The sequence below is a fragment of the Rana temporaria genome, chromosome 5, assembly GCF_905171775.1.
Source record: "Rana temporaria chromosome 5, aRanTem1.1, whole genome shotgun sequence".
NCBI lineage: Eukaryota > Metazoa > Chordata > Amphibia > Anura > Ranidae > Rana > Rana temporaria.
In genome coordinates, this window is record NC_053493.1 from 386,286,693 (window position 1) to 386,306,646 (window position 19,954).

The 19,954-nt window shown below is 43.1% G+C and overlaps 1 protein-coding gene and 1 non-coding gene across 4 annotated transcripts in view; both read right to left on the reverse strand.

The window, feature by feature from the left end:
* Positions 1–19,954, reverse strand: part of SAMD12 (sterile alpha motif domain containing 12) — a 936,923-nt gene that overhangs the window by 734,550 nt on the left and 182,419 nt on the right. The gene's annotated exons all lie outside the window — the stretch shown is intronic.
* Positions 1,228–1,412, reverse strand: LOC120942257. Its single transcript, XR_005749959.1, has one exon. It is a non-coding gene; the product is annotated as a U2 spliceosomal RNA (small nuclear RNA).

Below are 19,954 nucleotides of genomic sequence, written 5' to 3' on the forward strand. Positions count from 1 at the left end.
TTTGTCTGGAGCGGTAACAGCCCTTTCACACTGGAAACACCTATAGCGGAGCGTTAAAATAGCAGTAAGACACTGCTATTTTACTGCGTTTTTACCACATTTTTACAGCGTTTTTACAGCGTTTTCAATTCATTTCAATGGAGAGGGGCATTTTTGGAGCGTTTTATGAGCATTTTAATAGTCATATACAATTTTCGGAATTTCGAATTTTTCAATTTTCGAATTTTTCCATTTTCGAATTTTTAAATTTTTCAATTTTAGAATTTTTTAAATTCGAATTTTCGAAATAGGAACATTTTTTATTGTCGATTTTGAATTTTTCAAATTTTTAATTTTTCAAATTTAGATTTTTCGAAATTCGAAAATCGAAAAATTCGAAACTCGAAAAATTCGAAAATTTCGAAAATCGAAAAAATTCGAAAATCGAAAAATTCGAAAATCGAAAAATTCGAAAATCGAAAAATTCGAAAATCGAAATTTCGAAAATCGAAAAATTCGAAAATCGAAATTTCGAAAATCGAAAAATTCGAAAATCGAAAAATTCGAAAATCGAAAAATTCGAAAATCGAAAAATTCGAAAATCAAAATTTCGAAAATTGAAAAATTCGAAAAATTCGAAATTTCGAAAATTGAAAAATTCGAAAAATTCGAAAATTAAAAAATTCGAAAAATTCGAAAATTTTCGAATTTTTCAATTTACGAAAATTTTCGAATTTTTCAATTTTCGAAAATTTTCGAATTTTTCAATTTTCGAAAATTTTCGAATTTTTCAATTTTCGAAAATTTTCGAATTTTTCAATTTTCGAAAATTTTCGAATTTTTCAATTTTCGAAAATTTTCGAATTTTTCAATTTTCGAAATTTTGATTTTCGAAATTTTGATTTTCGAATTTCGGAACAATTGAAAAATTCGAAAAATTAAAAATTCGAAAAATTTCGAAATTTCTGAAAAATTTGAAATTGGGAAAAGTGAAAAAATCTAAAATTCGAATTTTTCGAATTTTTCAATTTTCGAAATTTCAATTTTCGAATTTTTAAAATTTCGAAATTTCGATTTTCGAATTTTTAAATTTTCGAAATTTCGAATTTTTACATTTTTCGAAATTTTTAAATTTCGTATTTCCGAAAATTATCGTATTTCCGAATTTTCGTATTTCGAAAATTGAAAGATTCGAAATTCGAAATTTCGAAAAATTCGAAATGTCAAAACGTCGAAAATTGAAAAATTCGAAATTCGAAAATTCGGAATTTCGTACATTTCCCGAATTTCCGAAAAAAGAAAAAAAAAGAAAACATTTTTTTTCCGAAATTTACGAATTTAATTAAAGCTTTTCCATTTATAAGACATTCATAGCATGAAATAAAAATGCTCTAACATCACACTTGATCTTAGCCAAAAGGCTGAGAAGCGGTGTTCTCTGCATTCCAATGTCATCCCATTGAAGGGATGCTCTTGGCTCCATAGACACAGCTTCTTTAGCACAACTTGGATGTGGTGTTTAAGCTTTGGGACACCATCCAAGGAAAAAAACGATTTTTTTGGCAGTGCACATGTCTAATAGTAATATAAGCGAAAGGCTGGCTGCTATGTCAGAAGTGTCCTATAATGGCCACTAGGGTGCAGCATGCAGCACCTCAAAATCCCTCAACAATCCTAGTGATGGTGATTTACAAGAAAAATAAACAAAAAACAAAAACAAAAAGCACTTGGATCAAAATGCATCAACTGAATATGAGTTTTGGCTCTGAATGAGTTAATAAACAGTGCAAAATGTTGACAGTAGAGAGTCCATTAGATAGCAGGTCAAACACCCGTGCATCTGTGCCACATTACAGATTAGTTGTGAACGTGTCCAAAAGAAAAAAAAGAGTCCACTAGACTTATAGATTGGCTTCTTACCGAATTCCCACGATCCCTTATGACAGGGGATCAGAAACAGCATAGAACAGGTCCCAATCGTCCCAAGATTCAGATATGCAGTCCTAATGGACTTTCAGAAATTTCAGCAGTATCAATGCCCACCATGTAAGAAACAGTGACAGCTTCAAATAGTGCATTAAATGTGTAGAAATGTATTTAACCAGTTCCAGACCCCCGCATGTACATATACGTCCACAATATGGCACGTACAGGCACATGGGCGTACAGGTACGTCCCCGCCTTACCTGGGTTCGGGGGTCCGATCGGGACCCCCTCCGGTACATGCGAGGGCCGGGAACGGTGTACGGGAGGTCCGGGAGGAGGGGGCGGCTATTGGTTTCCAGCCGTCCCCTCTCGATCTCCGTCAGCGAATGAGCTTCCAGCTGAGCCCTCCCTGCCTGTGTAACTGTAAACACAGGCAGGGAGGAAGTGACGTTTTCTCCCCTCTGGCGGTCTTTTCGTCCGGTTCCAGAGGAGAGAAGACGTCAGTACTGTGAGTTGCACCAACAGCACACTGACACAGCACACATAGGTACATAACCCCCCCCGATCACCCCCCCAGCACCCCCAGATCACCCCCTGTCACAGTGTCACTGATTGCAGTGATCATTTATTTTCTGATCACTGCTTTTAGTGTCAGTGTGACAGAAAAAAGTGTCAGGGCAGTTAGGTTTAGGCCCCTTTAGGTCCAGGGTAGCCCCCTACCCCCCCAATAAAGGTTTAACCCCTGATTGCCCCTAGAGTTAACCCTTTCACCCCTATTGCCAGTGTCACTAAGCGATCGGTTTCTGATCGCTGTATTAGTGTCACTGTTGCCGCTAGGCAGTTAGTTTTTTTTTAGGTTCGCCGCCAGGTTTATATAGCGTTAGGTACCCCCATAAATAAAGGTTTTAACCCCTGATTGCCCCTAGAGTTAACCCTTTCACCCCTATTGCCAGTGTCACTAAGCGATCGGTTTCTGATCGCTGTATTAGTGTCACTGTTGCCGCTAGGCAGTTAGTTTTTTTTGAGGTTCGCCGCCAGGTTTATATAGCGTTAGGTACCCCCATAAATAAAGGTTTTAACCCCTGATTGCCCCTAGAGTTAACCCTTTCACCCCTATTGCCAGTGTCACTAAGCGATCGGTTTCTGATCGCTGTATTAGTGTCACTGTTGCCGCTAGGCAGTTAGTTTTTTTTGAGGTTCGCCGCCAGGTTTATATAGCGTTAGGTACCCCCATAAATAAAGGTTTTAACCCCTGATTGCCCCTAGAGTTAACCCTTTCACCACTGATCACTGTATAAGTGTCACTGGTGACGTGGTTAGCCAGTTAGTTATTTAGTTATTTTAGGTTCGCCACCAGGTTTTTAGAAAGCGTCAGGTACCCCCATATATTACCGAATAAAGGTTTTAACCCCCTGATTGCCCCCTAGTTAACCCTTTCACCAGTGATCACCGTATAAGTGTTACGGTTGACGCTGGTTGGTTAGTTTGCTGTTTATAGCATCAGAGCACCCGCCGTATATAACCCAATAGGTTTAACCCCCTGATCACCCGGCGGGTGATATAAATTTAATTTTAGCGCCAGTCAGGGTCTGCGTCACCCCAGGCAGCGTTAGGTTAGAGCCAGTACCGCTTACACCCACTCGCTAAGCATACACCCCCCTTAGTGGTATAGGATCTGAACGGATCGATACCTGATCTGATCAGATCTATACTAGCGTACCCAGCAGTTTAGGGTACCCAAAAACGCATTGTTAGCGGAATCAGCCCAGATACCCGCTAGCACCTGCGTTTTCCCCCTCTGCCCAGCCCAACCCACCCAAGTGCAGTATCGATCGATCACTGTCACTTACAAAACACAAGACACATAACTGCAGCGTTCGCAGAGACAGGCCTGATCCCTGCGATCGCTTACAGTTTTTTTTGAAGCGTTTTCTACGTTTGCTTTTCTACAGATCAGGTGCTTTTTTTACCTGTGAATCCTTACCATTGTACCACTAAATTTAGAGTCCAAAATGGCAAACCGAAGGTACAATGATAAGCAGGCCTTGGAGTTCATGTGCATGTCAGATAGTGAAGAGGAGGAGGTCACGCATCTGACAGATTCTGGCTCAGAATACGAACCCGTTTACGACAGCGGCTCCATGTCAGATAGTTCGGACGACGGAGTAGTGGTCCCTGCTAAGGCCAGGCGTACCCGATCCCATTCTGATGTTGTTGAGCAGCAAGAACCGCAGGACCCTTGTATGGAGCAGAGATCCAGTACTAGCGCCGCTACTCCTTCTGGTGGATTGGCAAGCACCAGCGGCCTAGTACACCCTGGTCGTTTATCCAGCACTGCAGTAACACTTGGTGACGTGGCGAGTCCCATAAGTGCAGTTCAAGCTGGCGATGTGGCAAGCACAAGTAGTGTCCCGCTGCCACCAAGAAGAAGACAGAGACAGGCCCGTCGTGCCCATAGTGCCCTTCCTGTAGAATTTGCCTATCCTGATTGGGTCCCCACCACTTCTACAGCACCTGTACTTCCCCCATTCACTGGCCAACCCGGTATTCAGGTGGATACAGCAAACTTTACGTCACTTGATTTTTATTCGCTGTATTTCACGGAAGATCTCTATAGATCTATTGTGGACCAGACTAATTTATATGCTGGTACCTACATCGCCGCTAACCCCCAGTCTCGCCTTGCCAAACAATGGAAACCTCTCGAGGTTTCCGAATTTAAGACCTTTCTGGGCCTTACCCTCAACATGGGCATACACAAATTTCCGACATTGCGGATGTATTGGTCCACACATCCCATCGACCATATGCCCGTTTTCTCTGCTCACATGGCCAGGAAACGATACGAGGCGATCCTGCGGTTCCTGCATTTCAGTGACAATGCACTTTGTCGTCCACGTGGAGACCCTGAATTTGACCGGCTCTACAAAATTCGGCCCCTCGTAAACCATTTCAACGAACGTTTTGCAGCCTTGTTTAATCCCCAGCAGGTTGTATGCGTTGATGAGTCCCTGATTAAATTTGCTGGCCGCTTGTCTTTCAAACAGTACCTTCCCAGCAAGCGTGCCAGATACGGGGTCAAGCTCTATAAGCTCTGTGACAGGGCCACAGGCTACACATGGAGCTTTAGGGTTTACGAGGGAAAAGATAGTGAGGTAGAGCCGGAAGGATGCCCAGATTACATGGGGAGCGCTGGCAAGATTGTTTGGGACTTGGTGTCACCCTTATTCGGAAAGGGGTACCATTTGTATGTGGACAATTTTTACAGCAGCGTGCCACTTTTTAGCCACTTATTTGATCAACAGATTGGAGCATGTGGCACCGTGCGACCTAATCGCCGGGGCTTCCCCCAGCGGCTTGTAGATGCCCGTATTAGGCCGGGGGCGAGAGCCTGCTGCAGATGTAAAAATTTGCTCGCTGTGAAGTGGCGGGACAATAGGAATGTTTTCGTTCTTACCACCCTTCACGCAGACACGACAGTCCAAATTCATACGGCGACTGGTGTTGTGGAGAAACCCCTCTGTGTCCACGAATATAACCTTAATATGGGAGGGGTGGACCTCAACGACCAGTTAATGGCGCCGTATCATATTGCCCGTAAGACGAGACGCTGGTACAAAAAAGTGTCTCTACATTTATTTCAATTGGCTCTACTGAATGCTCATGTCGTATACAGAGCTTCAGGACGGAATGAATCCTTCCTTCAATTCCAGAGGGATATCATCACAGAACTCCTGTATCCAGGCGGTACTGTACCTCACCAGCCCCTACCAAATGCAGTAAGCCGACTGCATGAGAGGCATTTTTCTTATGTCCTCGAGAGTACCCCTACCCAACGAGCCCCCCAAAGAAAATGTCGTGTCTGTACCAAGCGCGGATTTAGGCATGACACCCGTTATTTTTGTCCCAAATGTCCTGCCAATCCTGGTCTTTGTATTGGTGAATGTTTTGAACGCTTCCACACACACGTTAATTATTAGTGTAGGGTGAAACATTTCACAGGCTAGGCTCACTTACACAGGGTCTCCCAAGATGCCATCGCATTTTGAGAGACCCAAACCTGGAACCGAAAAGTTGAAGTTACAGTTCACAGTTACAAAAAAAAGTGTTAAAAAAAAAAAAAAAAGTAAAAAATAAAAACACACAAAAAAATATAAAATAAAAAAAACAAAAATAGTTGTCGTTTTATTGTTCTCTCCCTCTATATTCTCTCTCTATTGTTCTGCTCTTTTTTACTGTATTCTATTCTGCAAAGTTTTATTGTTGTTATGTTTTTTCATGCTTGCTTTTCAGGTATGTAATTTATTTTACTGTTTTCAGGTACGCCATTCAGCTGTTGCGCGGACTTATTTATCTTGACAGCAACAGCGTTTGCTCCCACGATATATAAAGCCGCGACTCCAGTGCTGTAGGAGGTGATTTCACCACCACAGTTAAAAAAAAGAGCATATATGCCGAAGCATGGGGGCAGCAGGGGCGGAGGAGCGATTTTGCTCCTAATGCCGCGTACATACGGTTGACATTCCTACGGAGGCTTTCCCGTGGAAAAGTCTGACCATGTGTACACAGCATAGAAAAGTCCGACCGTGTGTACGCGGCATAGAAAAGTCCGACCGTACGCGGCATAACTTTTTTGCGGGAGGATGCCCCCATGCTTCGGCATATATATATTTTAGGCACAGGTTGCGTTAAAAAATGTTTTATTTTTTACAGGTATTTGCTTTGCAGGTATGGTATGATCTTACTGTTATACTGGAATGTTACTTTGTTTTAATGTTAACCATCATTTGCTTAGCAGGTACGCCATTCAGTTGCAGTGCAGATTTATTTAGCGTGACAGCAACAGCGTTTGCTCCCACGATATATAAAGCCGCGACTCCAATGCTGTAGGAGGTGATTTCACCACTACAGTTCAAAAAAGAGCATATATGCCGGAGCATGGGGGCATTAGGGGCGGAGGAGCGATTTTGCTCCTAATGCCGCGTACATACGGTTGACATTCCTACGGAGGCTTTCCTGTGGAAAAGTCTGACCATGTGTACACGGCATAGAAAAGTCCGACCGTGTGTACGCGGCATAGAAAAGTCCGACCGTACGCGGCATAACTTTTTTGCGGGAGGATGCCCCCATGCTTCGGCATATATAAATGGTGCATGTATGCCCATCATTAGAAGTGGGTGGATGAAGGGAGGTATTCTAATGGTGGGCATACCCACCGATCAATCTTTTTTTTGTTCAGCCAACAGGCTGCATGAAAAAAAAAAAGATTACAATACTTGTCCAACAAGAACCATCAACGTACTGGTATGTTGCTGGACTTTGAATGGTTATACCAGAATGATGCCTGCGGGTTTAGGCATCATCTTGGTATCATTCTTTTCAGCCAGCGGTCGGCTTTCATGTAAAAGCAGTCCTAGCGGCTAATTAGCCTCTAGACTGCTTTTACATTCAGTGGGAGGGAATGTCCCCCCCCACAGATATAAACGGCGCCATTGAGAATATGGGAAAGCATTTTATCACACCGATCTTGGTGTGGTCAGATGCTTTGAGGGCAGAGGAAAGATCTAGGGTCTAATAGACCCCATTTAAAAAAAAAAAGAGTACCTGTCACTAACTATTGCTATCACGAGGGATATTTACATTCCCTGAGATAACAATAAAAATGGTAAAAAAATAAATAAATGGAAGGAACAGTTAACAAATAAAATAAAAAAAGCGAAATAAATATACAAAAAAATAAAAAAATAAAAAAAAGCATCCCTGTCCCCCCCTGCTCTTGCGCAAAGGTGAACGCAAGCGTCGGTCTGGAGTCATATGTAAACAGCAATTGCACCATGCATGTGAGGTATCACCGCGAAGGGCAGATCGAGGGCAGTCATTTTAGCAGTAGACCTACTCTGTAAATCTAATGTGGTAACCTGTAAAGGCTTTTAAAGGCTTTTAAAAATGTATGTAGTTTGTCGCCACTGCGCGTTTGTGCGCAATTTTAAAGTATGTCGTGTTTGGTATCCATGTACTCGGCCTAAGATCATAATTTTTATTTCATCAATAATTTGGGCAATATAGTGTGTTTTAGTGCTTTAAAATAAAAAAAAGTGTATTTTTTCCCCAAAAAATGCGTTTGAAAAAACGCTGCGCAAATACTGTGTGGAAAAAAAATTTGCAACACCCACCATTTTAATCTGTAGGGCCTTTGCTTTAAAAAAATATATAATGTTTGGGGGTTCAACTTTACTTTCTTGCAAAAAAATAATATGTTTTTATGTAAACAAACAGTGTCAGAAAGGGCTTTTTCTTCAAGTGGTTAGAAGAGTGGGTGATGTGTGACATAAGCTTCTAATTGTTGTGCATAAAATGCCAGGACAATTGAAAACCCCCCCAAATGACCCCATTTTGGAAAGTAGACACCCCAAGCTATTTGCTGAGAGGCATCTTAAGTCCATGGAATATTTTAGATTTTGACCCAAGTTGCGGGAAATATAAATATATATATATATATATATATTTTTTTGCGCAAAGTTGTCACTAAATGATATATTGCTCAAACATGCCATGGGCATATGTGGAATTACACCCCAAAATGCATTCTGCTGCTTCTCCTGAGTACGGGGATACCACATGTGTGAGACTTTTTGGGAGCCTAGCCGCGTACGGGACCCCAAAAACCAATCACCGCCTTCAGGCTTTCTAAGGGTGTAAATTTTTGATTTCACTCCTCACTACCTATCACAGTTTCGAAGGCCATAAAATGCCAAAATAGCACAAAAAAAAACCAAATGACCCCATTTTGGAAAGAAGACACCCCAAGGAAACTGCTGAGAGGCATGTTGAGTCCATTGATTTTTTTTTTTTTTGTCCAAAGTGATTGAATAATGAGAAAAAAAAAAAAAATTGTCACTAAATGATATATTGCTCACACATGCCATGGTTATATGTGGAGTTGCACCCTAAAATACATTCTGCTGCTTCTCCTGAGTACGGGGATACCACATGTTTGGGACTTTTTGGGAGCCTAGCCGCGTACGGGACCCCGAAAACCAAGCACCGCCTTCAGCATTTCTAAGGGCGCAAATTTTTGATTTCACTCCTCACTACCTATCACAGTTTCGAAGGCCATAAAATGCCAAAATAGCACAAAAACCCCCCAAATGACCCCATTTTGGAAAGTAGACACCCCAAGCTATTTGCTGAGAGGCATGTTGAGTCCATGGAAGCACCGCCTTCAAGATTTCTAAGGACATACATTTTTGATTTCACTCACACAAATCTTGAAGGCAGTGCTTGGTTTTCGGGGCCCCGTACGCGGCTAGGCTCCCAAAAAGTCCCACACATGTGGTATCCCCGTACTCAGGAGAAGCAGCAGAATGTATTTTGGGGTGCAATTCCACATATAACCGTGGCATGTGTGAGAAATATATCATTTAGTGACAACGTTTTGTAATTTTTTTTTTGGTCATTATTCAGTGACTTGGGGCAAAAAAATTAAATATTCCATGGACTCAACATCCCTCTCAGCAAATAGCTTGGGGTGTCTACTTTCCAAAATGGGGTCATTTGGGGGGGTTTTGTGCTGTTTTGGCATTTTATTGCCTTCGAAACTGTGATAGGTAGTGAGGAGTGAAATCAAAAATTTATGCCCTTAGAAATCCTGAAGGCGGTGATTGGTTTTCGGGGTCCCGTACGCGGCTAGGCTCCCAAAAAGTCCCACACATGTGGTATCCCCGTACTCAGGAGAAGCAGCAGAATGTATTTTGGGGTGCAATTCCACATATAACCGTGGCATGTGTGAGAAATATATCATTTAGTGACAACGTTTTGTAATTTTTTTTTTTTGGTCATTATTCAGTGACTTGGGGCAAAAAAATTAAATATTCCATGGACTCAACATCCCTCTCAGCAAATAGCTTGGGGTGTCTACTTTCCAAAATGGGGTCATTTGGGGGGGTTTTGTGCTGTTTTGGCATTTTATTGCCTTCGAAACTGTGATAGGTAGTGAGGAGTGAAATCAAAAATTTATGCCCTTAGAAATCCTGAAGGCGGTGATTGGTTTTCGGGGTCCCGTACGCGGCTAGGCTCCCAAAAAGTCCCACACATGTGGTATCCCCATACTCAGGAGAAGCAGCAAAATGTATTTTGGGGTGCAATTCCACATATGCCCATGGCATATGTGAGAAATATATCATTTAGTGACAACGTTTTGTAAAATTTTTTTTTTTTTTTTGGTCATTATTCAATCACTTGGGGCCATAAAATTAAATATTCCATGGACTCAACATGCCTCTCAGCAAATAGCTTGGGGTGTCTTCTTTCCAAAATGGGGTCATTTGGGGGGGTTGTGTGACATCTTGGCATTTTATGGCCTTCAAAACTGTGATAGGTAGTGATAGGTAGTGAGGAGTGAAATCAAAAATGTATGCCCTTAGAAATCTTGAAGGCGGTGCTTTGTTTTCGGGGCCCCGTATGCGGCTAGGCTCACAAAAAGTCCCACATATGTGGTATCCCCGTACTCGGGAGAAGCAGCAGAATGTATTTTGGGGTGCAATTCCACATATAACTATGGCATGTGTGAGCAATATATCATTTAGTGACAACTTTGTGCAAAAAAAAATCAGTTTGTCATATTCCCGCAACTTGTGTCAAAATATAAAATATTCCATGGACTCGACATGCCTCTCAGCAAATAGCTTAGGGTGTCTACTTTCCAAAATGGGGTCATTTGGTTTTTTTTTTTGCTATTTTGGCATTTTATGGCCTTCGAAACCTTGATAGGTAGTGAGGAGTGAAATCAAAAATTTGTGCCCTTAGAAATGCTGAAGGCGGTGCTTGGGTTTTGGGGCCCCGTATGCGGCTAGGCTCCCAAAAAGTCCCACACATGTGGTATCCCCGTACTCAGGAGAAGCAGCAGAATGTATTTTGGGGTGCAATTCCACATATAACCATGGCATGTGTGAGAAATATATCATTTAGTGACAACTTTTTGTAAACATTTTTTATTTTTATTTTTTTCGTCATTATTCAATCACTTGGGACAAAAAAATTAAATATTCAATGGACTCGACATGCCTCTCAGCAGTTTCCTTGGGGTGTCTACTTTCCAAAATGGGGTCATTTGGGGGGGTTTTGTACTGCCCTGCCATTTTAGCACCTCAAGAAATGAGATAGGCAGTCATAAAATAAAAGCTGTGTAAATTCCAGAAAATGTACCCTAGTTTGTAGACGCTATAACTTTTGCGAAAACCAATAAATATACGCTTATTGCGTTTTTTTTTACTAAAGACATGTGGCTGAATACATTTTGGCCTAAATGTTTGACTAAAATTTAGTTTATTCGATTTTTTTTACTTTTTGTTATAAGAAAAATCATTTTTTTTCAAAATTTACGGTCTTTTTGCGTTTATATCGCAAAAAATAAAAATCGCAGAGGCGATCAAATACCATCAAAATAAAGCTCTATTTGTGGGAAGAAAAGGACGCAAGTTTCGTTTCGGTACAACATTGCATGACCGCGCAATTACCAGTTAAAGCAGCGCATTGCCAAATTGTAAAAACACCTTGGGTCTTTAGACAGCGTATTGGTCCGGTCCTTAAGTGGTTAAAAGATTAAAATTGCACTTACAGTTATGCAGTTTAAAATTTGCCTTGAATCTAATGTGCCGGCCGGTACACAAAACTCTCAGTCACCCATCCACTGGGGGAATGTCAGGAGCTTCTTGGGTGACGAGAGCGCGCCGCTCGCCCTACGTCCGTTTCGTAAAAAACGTACTTCTTCCAGGGGCCACTTTCACTTCATTACTTTATTTCACTTTAATCATCAACCATGTGAATTGCTAAATGTTGTACCTTCGTTAAATTCTACACTTAGACCCGGTACACAGCTGCCTGACGAGTCGCGTCCCATTGAATACAATGGAACCGTTCTAATAGGAGCGATGCAAGTCGCTCCAACTTAGAAAAAGGTTCCTGTACGACTTCGGGGGCGGCTCGGGGCGACCTGCATTGACTTCTATATAGAAGTCGTTTTGCAAATCGCCTCTGAAGTCGTCCTCAGGACGACTTGCAGAGTCGCCCCCAAAGTCGTGCCCCTGCAGTGTGAACCGGCTCTCAGGGCGCCTCTCTTGTCTTTTATACTCTGTAGCTCCTGGTGGATTCTGCTTTATGTATTCACTATTGACACTTTTTTTTTTTTGTGGTTGTAGAACGAATCATCTGAGTTTCCATTATTTCATATGGAGAAACCCGCTTTGATATACAAGTGTTTTGGATTACAGGCATGTTTCCAGAACAAACTATGCTCGCAATCCAAGGTTGTACTGTATATTGCAGTTTACCAGTCCTTCACCTGTTGATCCAGATCCCAGCCTGTAAAACAGTTCAGGTGCTAGGGTATCTTCACTCTGGATGGAGGAACAACAAAGTCAACAGAATTGCCACTCTGGCGAGAGAGTAGTGTTACAAGTACTGATTGGCTGTCTCTCCCTGAATAAAAGTCCTCAGATTCAATTTAACCGAGATCACATGACCACTACCTTGGAACCTGGTCATGTGACCAGAGGCAGAGGTAGCCTGTAGCAGTGGTTTGTTCAGGATATTTAACCACTTGCCGACCGCGCTATAGCAAAAATACTGCTACAGCGCGGTCGAGTTGTTGTGACACGACGTCCCTGGGACGTCCTCGTGCACTTCCTCGTTTGCGCGCCCCCTGAGACGTGCTCGCGGAAGTGTCCAGGTGACCCGACGCAACACGGATCACGGTGAAGAGCCAATGATAGCGGCTCTTCACCACCTGATCGCTCCCTCCAATGAGGGAGCAGAGAAAAGTGAAAAAAAAAAAAAGGTCATCCTGAGGTCTTCTCTTCTCTCCTCACACCGATACAGCGTGTGAGGAGAGAAGTGTTTTTTAAAGTGAGTGCCATCTACATTGTGCCCAGCAGAGCCTAGCAGTGCCACACAGTGCCACTACACTACCCATCAGTGCCCCTACAGTCCCAATCTTTGCCACCAGTGCCACTACAGTCCCCACCAGTGCCCCTAAAGTCCCCATCTGTGCCACCAGTGCCACTACAGTCCCCACTAGTGCCACTACAGTCCCCACCAGTGCCACTTCAGTGCCCATTGGTGCTGCTAGTGTCTGTCAGTGCCGCACCAGTGCCACTACAGTACTTATCGGTGCCGCCAGTGCTCCATCAGTGCCACTACTGTGCCCAGTGCCACTACAGTGCCAATATCCCATATATATATTTTTTTACCAAAAATATGTAGCAGTATACATTTTAGGCCAAATTTATGAGGAAAAATTACTTTTTTGCAAAATGTTATGATAGAAATGAAGAAAAATTAATTTTTTTACAAAATTTTCGTTCTTTTTTCATTTATAGCAAAAAAAATAAAAACCACAGAGGTGATCAAATACCAAAAGAAAGCTCTATTTGTGGGAAAAAAAGGGCAAAAATGTCATTTGGTTACAGTGTTGTATGACTGAGTTATTGTCATTCAAAATGTGAGAGCACCGAAAGCTGAAAATTGGTCTGGTCAGGAAGGGTGTTTAAGTGCCCAGTGGTCAAGTGGTTAAATACAGTGCCTTGAAAAAGTATTCATACCCCTTGAAATTTTCCAAGTTTTGTCATGTTACAACCAAAAAAAAACTTAAATGTATTTTATTGGGATTTTTAGTATTAGTAAATAGAGTCCATTCCAGTAACAATTAACCCCCCCAGCAATAGATCCCCTGCCAGCAACAATAATAGACCTCCCCAGCAACAACAGACTGCCATGCAAAAGAAAAAATTCTTCAGGAACAATAGATCCCCCAGCAGCAAGCATTAATGTCTCACCCAGAACTTGTTCTGCATACAGACGGCAGAACTTTTTTCAGCCAACATACACAAAACTACGTGGTTTTTCTGCTCTTTAGAGCCACCGTATGGGCAACTCCTGCTAATGTTGTGTTATGGTTAGCATTGGTTCAGAGCATGCATGTTTGTACTTTTGATGTCAGAAAATTTGAGAACATGCAATCTCACATTTGTTGCCGGAAATTCCAACAACAATTTTCTGATGGAGCATACAAACGGTCGGATTACCCGACAAAAACCCTGCCATCGCACAATTGTTGTCGGAATATCCGATCGTCAGTGTTGCCAACCTACCAGATTGAAATTTACTGACAGCACCCAAAATTGACTGGCACAGCCAAGTTTTTACTGGCATTTTCAAAAGTTACAAAATTACAGTTTTAAGTGCAAATTAGAGTATTTAGGCTACAGACAAATACAATATGCAATTGGAAATATGATTTAAGGTAGATAATAAGGCAAAAAACATATTTTGTATTTTATTTTTATATAGTAAGTAAGTAGCTCAGGGACAGAAGACAAGAGGGCAAGAAATTTGAATGGGCGGCACACACACATAAAATTGACAACGTGTCCCCTCCTGAGTCACAGTGACAGTCTCTCTCCAAACCCAGTGGTCACTCCAGTCTAAACAGCACTGACGGTCCCGGTCCCAGCTTGCCTTGCTCCCATACCGCAGACCCGCACACGAGGCTCTGTTCGCTCTGCTTGGCTCCATTTCACTATGACATCACACGACATGCTCAGGCACCGCCTCTGCCAGAGCTACCCAGATCACACTGTAGCAGGCACTTGGATGGTCTCAGCCAGCTCTGGACCAAGCCGAGCATTACAGCCATATTTTTTACTGGCAACCTTTTACTGGCATTTACTGGCAGGAGAAAATTGCCTGTTTTTTACTGGCTGCCAGTATAAATACTGAAGGTTGGCAGCCCTGACGATCAGCGGCGGTGCTTCCATAGTGGGCGCAGGAGTGCCGTCCCCTCTCTCCCCTGAGCCGTCACTTAAGTCTACAATACATAGAGATTCATGCATTGCATGAATCTCTATGTATTGTTGCTGGCGGCGCTGCTGCCGCCCACTATTCAGATGGCCGGCCCCCTGGTGAGAGCCCGCCATCTGAATAACATTAGTTTGTTGGTTTTTGGAAGTGCCTATCAGAGCCAGTGGCTTCCCGATTGGCCTTCCAAATAGTTAACCAGGGACGCAGGGGGTGTGCGTTCCCTGGTTAACACTGGCACTCGTCTCAGCCAATCAGGTTCAGTGGATCTGGTTACCGGTAACCCGATTGGCTGAAGCGACATCGAGGGCGGGACTCGGGAGAAAACATCAAGGGAGCAGAGCGAGGAGGCCTGACCCAAGAAAGGCAAATGCCTGGGGAGGGGGTGGAAGCAATCTGGCGGTTTTTGAGGGGGCAAACTGGCAGCAATTGATGGGCACAATGGCGACAATTGATGGGCACAGTGGCGACAATTGATGGGCACAGAGACGACAATTGATGGGCACAGAGACGAAAATTGATGGCATGGCACAGTGGCTGCGTTTGATGACACAGTGGCGACAATTGATGGCATGGCATAGTGGCTGCGTTTGATGGCACAGTGGCGACAATTGATGGCACAGTGGCGGCAATTGATGGCACAGTGGTGACAACTGATGGGCACAGTGGTGACAACTGATGGGCACAGTGGTGACAACTGATGGGCACAGTGGCTGCATTTGATGACATGGCACAGTGGCGACAATTGATGGCACAGTGGCGACAATTGATGGGCACAGTGGTGACAATTGATGGCACAGTGGCGACAATTGATGGGCACAGTGGTGACAATTGATGAGTACAGTAGCTGCAATTGATGGGCACCGTGAGGCTGCAATTGATGGGCAGAGTGAGGCTGCAATTGATGGGCAGAGTGAGGCTGCAATTGATGGGCACAGTGAGGCTTCAATTGATGGGCACAGTGAGGCTGCAATTGATGGGCACAGTGAGGCTGCAATTGATGGGCACAGTGAGGCTGCAATTGATGGGGTTTTTTTCCGTTTGTTTGCGCCCCCCCAAAACTTTTGAGCACCAGCCACCACTGCTGCCGATCGTACGGGCCTTAAGAGTTGTCAGGCTGTGGTGAAGATGGCTGCAAAATGTATAAAAAAAAGTGCAGAAACTTTTTGAAGAACCCTCGTATTTAATATATCAACCCTACTTTATTTTGAAACCATCCTCTTTCCTACAGGCTAGGACTACATGGGAGAATTTTATTTATTGCTCGTGAGATTACATTTGTTGCCAATCAGCGGATTAGCTGTACATTGATCTCAGTGCGACAACCAACAAGTAGTTAAATCTCTCAGCAGAAAGAGGTTAAAACTCCCTACGCAACCCTATCTTCAGGCTAGAGTTATTCTTTAACAGCAGAACTGGACTTGGCCTCAATCAGTTTAATGCCAGTCTGATAGAAGCTATCGGACGCGGGCACTTAATCTTACCCAAAATAGACACATCGTTCTATAATCCAACACAAGATTTGGACTTCATTAGCATTTCATTAGCTGGCTTTGTCAGACGATATACTAAATGGGAGATTACGAAACTCCTCAAAAGATGGATAGAGCTGACACAAAAAGGACGAATATACCACTTTGTCACCAAAAGTTGCTGGCGATGCAGGAATGTCAGACGCGATGATGGCACTTAAGGCTGTCTATACGCTTTTGACATGACATAAATGGCAATAGAAGTGCTGCGGGGCAGATGGGATTTTTTTTTCAGTGTTATATAAAACAGCAGGTGTGCTTATTAACCATAAGATTCAAATACTTCAAAAAGCTACAGAAGCACAATAACTGAGTAGAGAGGGATATGATGTGCAGGCCTGAAGAGCCTTTATTCCAGGAGACATGTTTAACCACTTCAGTTCCGAAATATTTACCGCCGTTCGTGACCAGGCTATTTTTTTCCGATACGGCGCTGCGTTACTTTATCTGATAATTGCGCTATCGTGCAACACTGTGCCCACTGTCCTTTTTCCCCCACAAATAGAGATGTTTTTGGTGGTATTTGATCACCTCTGCGGTTTAATTTTTTTGCGCTATAAACTAAAAAGACCGACCATATAAAAATATAATTTTTTACTTTTACTTTCATATCCAAGAAAAAAATAAAATGTCTTAACCACTTAACCCCCGGACCATATTGCTGGTCAAAGACCAGAGCACTGTTTGCGTTTCGGCACTGCGTCGCTTTAACTGACAATTGCGCGGTCGTGCGACGTGGCTCCCAAACAAAATTAGCGTCCTTTTTTCCCCACAAATAGAGCTTTCTTTTGGTGGTATTTGATCACCTCTGCATTTTTTATTTTTTGCGCTATAAACAAAAATAGAGTGACAATTTTGAAAAAAAAAATTTTTTTACTTTTTGCTTTAATAAATATCCCCCAAAAATATATAAAAAAAACGTTTTTTTCCCTCAGTTTAGGACGATACGTATTCTTCTACATATTTTTCATAAAAAAAAAATCGCAATAAGCGTTTATTGATTGGTTTGCGCAAAAGTTATAGCGTTTACAAAATAGGGGGCATTTTTATGGCATTTTTTTTTTACTAGTAATGGCGACGATCAGCGATTTTTTTTTCGGTACTGCGACATTACGGCGGACACTTTTGACACATTTTTGGGACCATTGGCATTTTTATAGCGACCAGTGCTATAAAAATGCATTGGATTACTATAAAAATGCCACTGGCAGTGAAGGGGTTAACACTAGGGGCGGGAAAGGGGTCAAGTATGTTCCCTGGGTGTGTTCTAACTGTAGGGGGGTGGCCTCACTAGGGGAAATGACTGATCTTCTGTTCATATATTGTATGAACAGAAGATCAGCATTTCTTCCCCTGACAGGACCGGGAGCTGTGTGTTTACACACACAGCTCCCAGTCCCTGCTCTGTAACGAGCGATCGCGGGTGCCCGGCGGCGGCCTGTGCGAGAGCCGACGTTATATTACGTGCTCTCGCGCAGGGGAGCCAACCTGCTGCCGTAAAACGACGGCGACTGTTTGGGAAGTGGTTAATCAGTTTAGGGCAATATGTATTCTGCTACATATTTTTGGTAAAAAAAAAAAAAAATACCAATAAGCGTTTATTGATTGGTAGCATTGTAGCATATTCTACAAGGATATTTTTATTGATTTATTATTATTTTATTATTTTTTTCTAGTAATGGCGCCGATCAGTGACTTATAGCAGGACTGCGATATTGCAGTGGACAAATCATACACCTGACACTTTTTGGGAACCAGTAACACCAATCCAGTGATCAGTGCTTAAAAAAAATATGCACTGTCACAGTACTAATGACACTGACTGGGAAGGGGTTAACATCAGGGGCGATCGAAGGGCTAAATATGTGCCTAAGGGCCCTTTCACACGGGGCGGATCAGTAATGATCCTCCTTCGTGTGTCCGTAAGCTCAGCAGGGATCGCTCCGTAAAATCCCCACTGAGCCGTCGGCTGACAGGGCGGTCCCCGCACACTGTGCAGGGACCGCCCTGTCTTTTCTCCGCTCTCCCCTATGGGGGAATCGGATGAACACAGACCGTGTGTCCGTGTTCATCCGATCCGATGCGCAGACGGAAGAAAAAAATGGATTTTCTTTCGTCCGCAAAATCGGATCTTTGCGGAGGCGGGTGATTACGGGTGTCAGTTCGGGAATACGAAAGTACGCTACGCACGTCGCCGTTCGAAAAAATGACACGCAAAGCACGGTGGGAATTTCAAAACGGAGCATGCGCAGTAGGTCCGGCTCGGGAGCGCGCCTAATTTAAATGGCACACGCCCCTTTGAATTACGCGGGCTTACGCTGGAGGCCGCCAGCGTAAGTTTTCATGCAAGTGCTTTGTGAATCAGGCACTTGCGATGAAAACTTGCGGCGGTGTAACGTATCTACGATACGTTACGCCGCCGCGATTCTACGTGAATCTGGCCCAGTGTGCCTACTTTGCAGAAAGTGCCTTCCCTTCTGACAGAACGGCGGTCTGCCTTGTTTACATAGACAGACTGCCATTCTCAAACGATCGGCGGGTCCCAGGGTTAAATATGTGTTCCCTCAGTGTGTTCTAACTGTATGGGGATTTGACTGAGTAGGGGGAGGAGGCATATCGCCTTTCCTACTTACAAGGAACAAACATACAGCACATGCACGTTTACACACACAAATCCCCGTGCTGGCGATCGTGTATGCGATCGTGCCTGGCCAGCGAACACAACCGCCGACCACGCGCATTGGGTCCACTGGCTGCTCTTAAAGGAAACCCCATACGGGTACGGAGGTTTCGTGCAGGGGAGCCATTCTGCCCCCGTAAACAGACGTGAGCCGGTAGGGAACTGGTTAAGGTTTCATTTTGCCTTTCCTGTTTCTCCCCCACCCCACCCTCATCAATATGCCAATTCAGTTTTTAAATAAAACTGTTCCATTTTCATTATATACAGTGCCTTGAAAAAGTATTCATACCCCTTGACATGTTCCACATTTTGTCATGTTATAACCAAAAACATAAATGTATTTTATTGGGATTTCATGTGATAGACCAACACAAAGTGGCACATAATGGAAGGAAAATCATAAATGGTTTTCAATTTGTTTTACAAATAAATATGTGAAAAGTGTGGCGTGCATTTGTATTCAGCCCCCCTGAATCTTTGTAGAACCACCTTTCACTGCAATTACAGCTGCAAGTCTTTTTGGGGATGTCTCTACCAGCTTTGCACATCTAGGGAGTGACATTTTTGCCCATTTTCCTTTGCAAAATAGCTCAAGCTCTGTCAGATTGGATGGAGCGCGTCTGTGAACAGCAATTTTCGGTTCGATCGGTTCGTCTGATGAAAACGGACCGATGAATTTTATCATCAGATATCCGATGAAGCTGACTTTCATCAGTCTTGCCTACACACCATCGGTTAAAAATCCGATTGTGTCCAACGCGGTGACGTAAAACACAACGACGTGCTGAGAAAAATGAAGTTTAATGCTTCCGAGCATGCGTCGACTTGATTCTGAGAATGCGTGGATTTTTGACCGATGGATTTCCTCACAGACGATCGTTTTTTTTCTATCGATGTTTTAACCATACGAAATTTTTTAAATCGGTTATATTTTTTTTCACCTATGGGAAAAAAACTGATGGGGCCTATCGGTCCGTTTTCATCA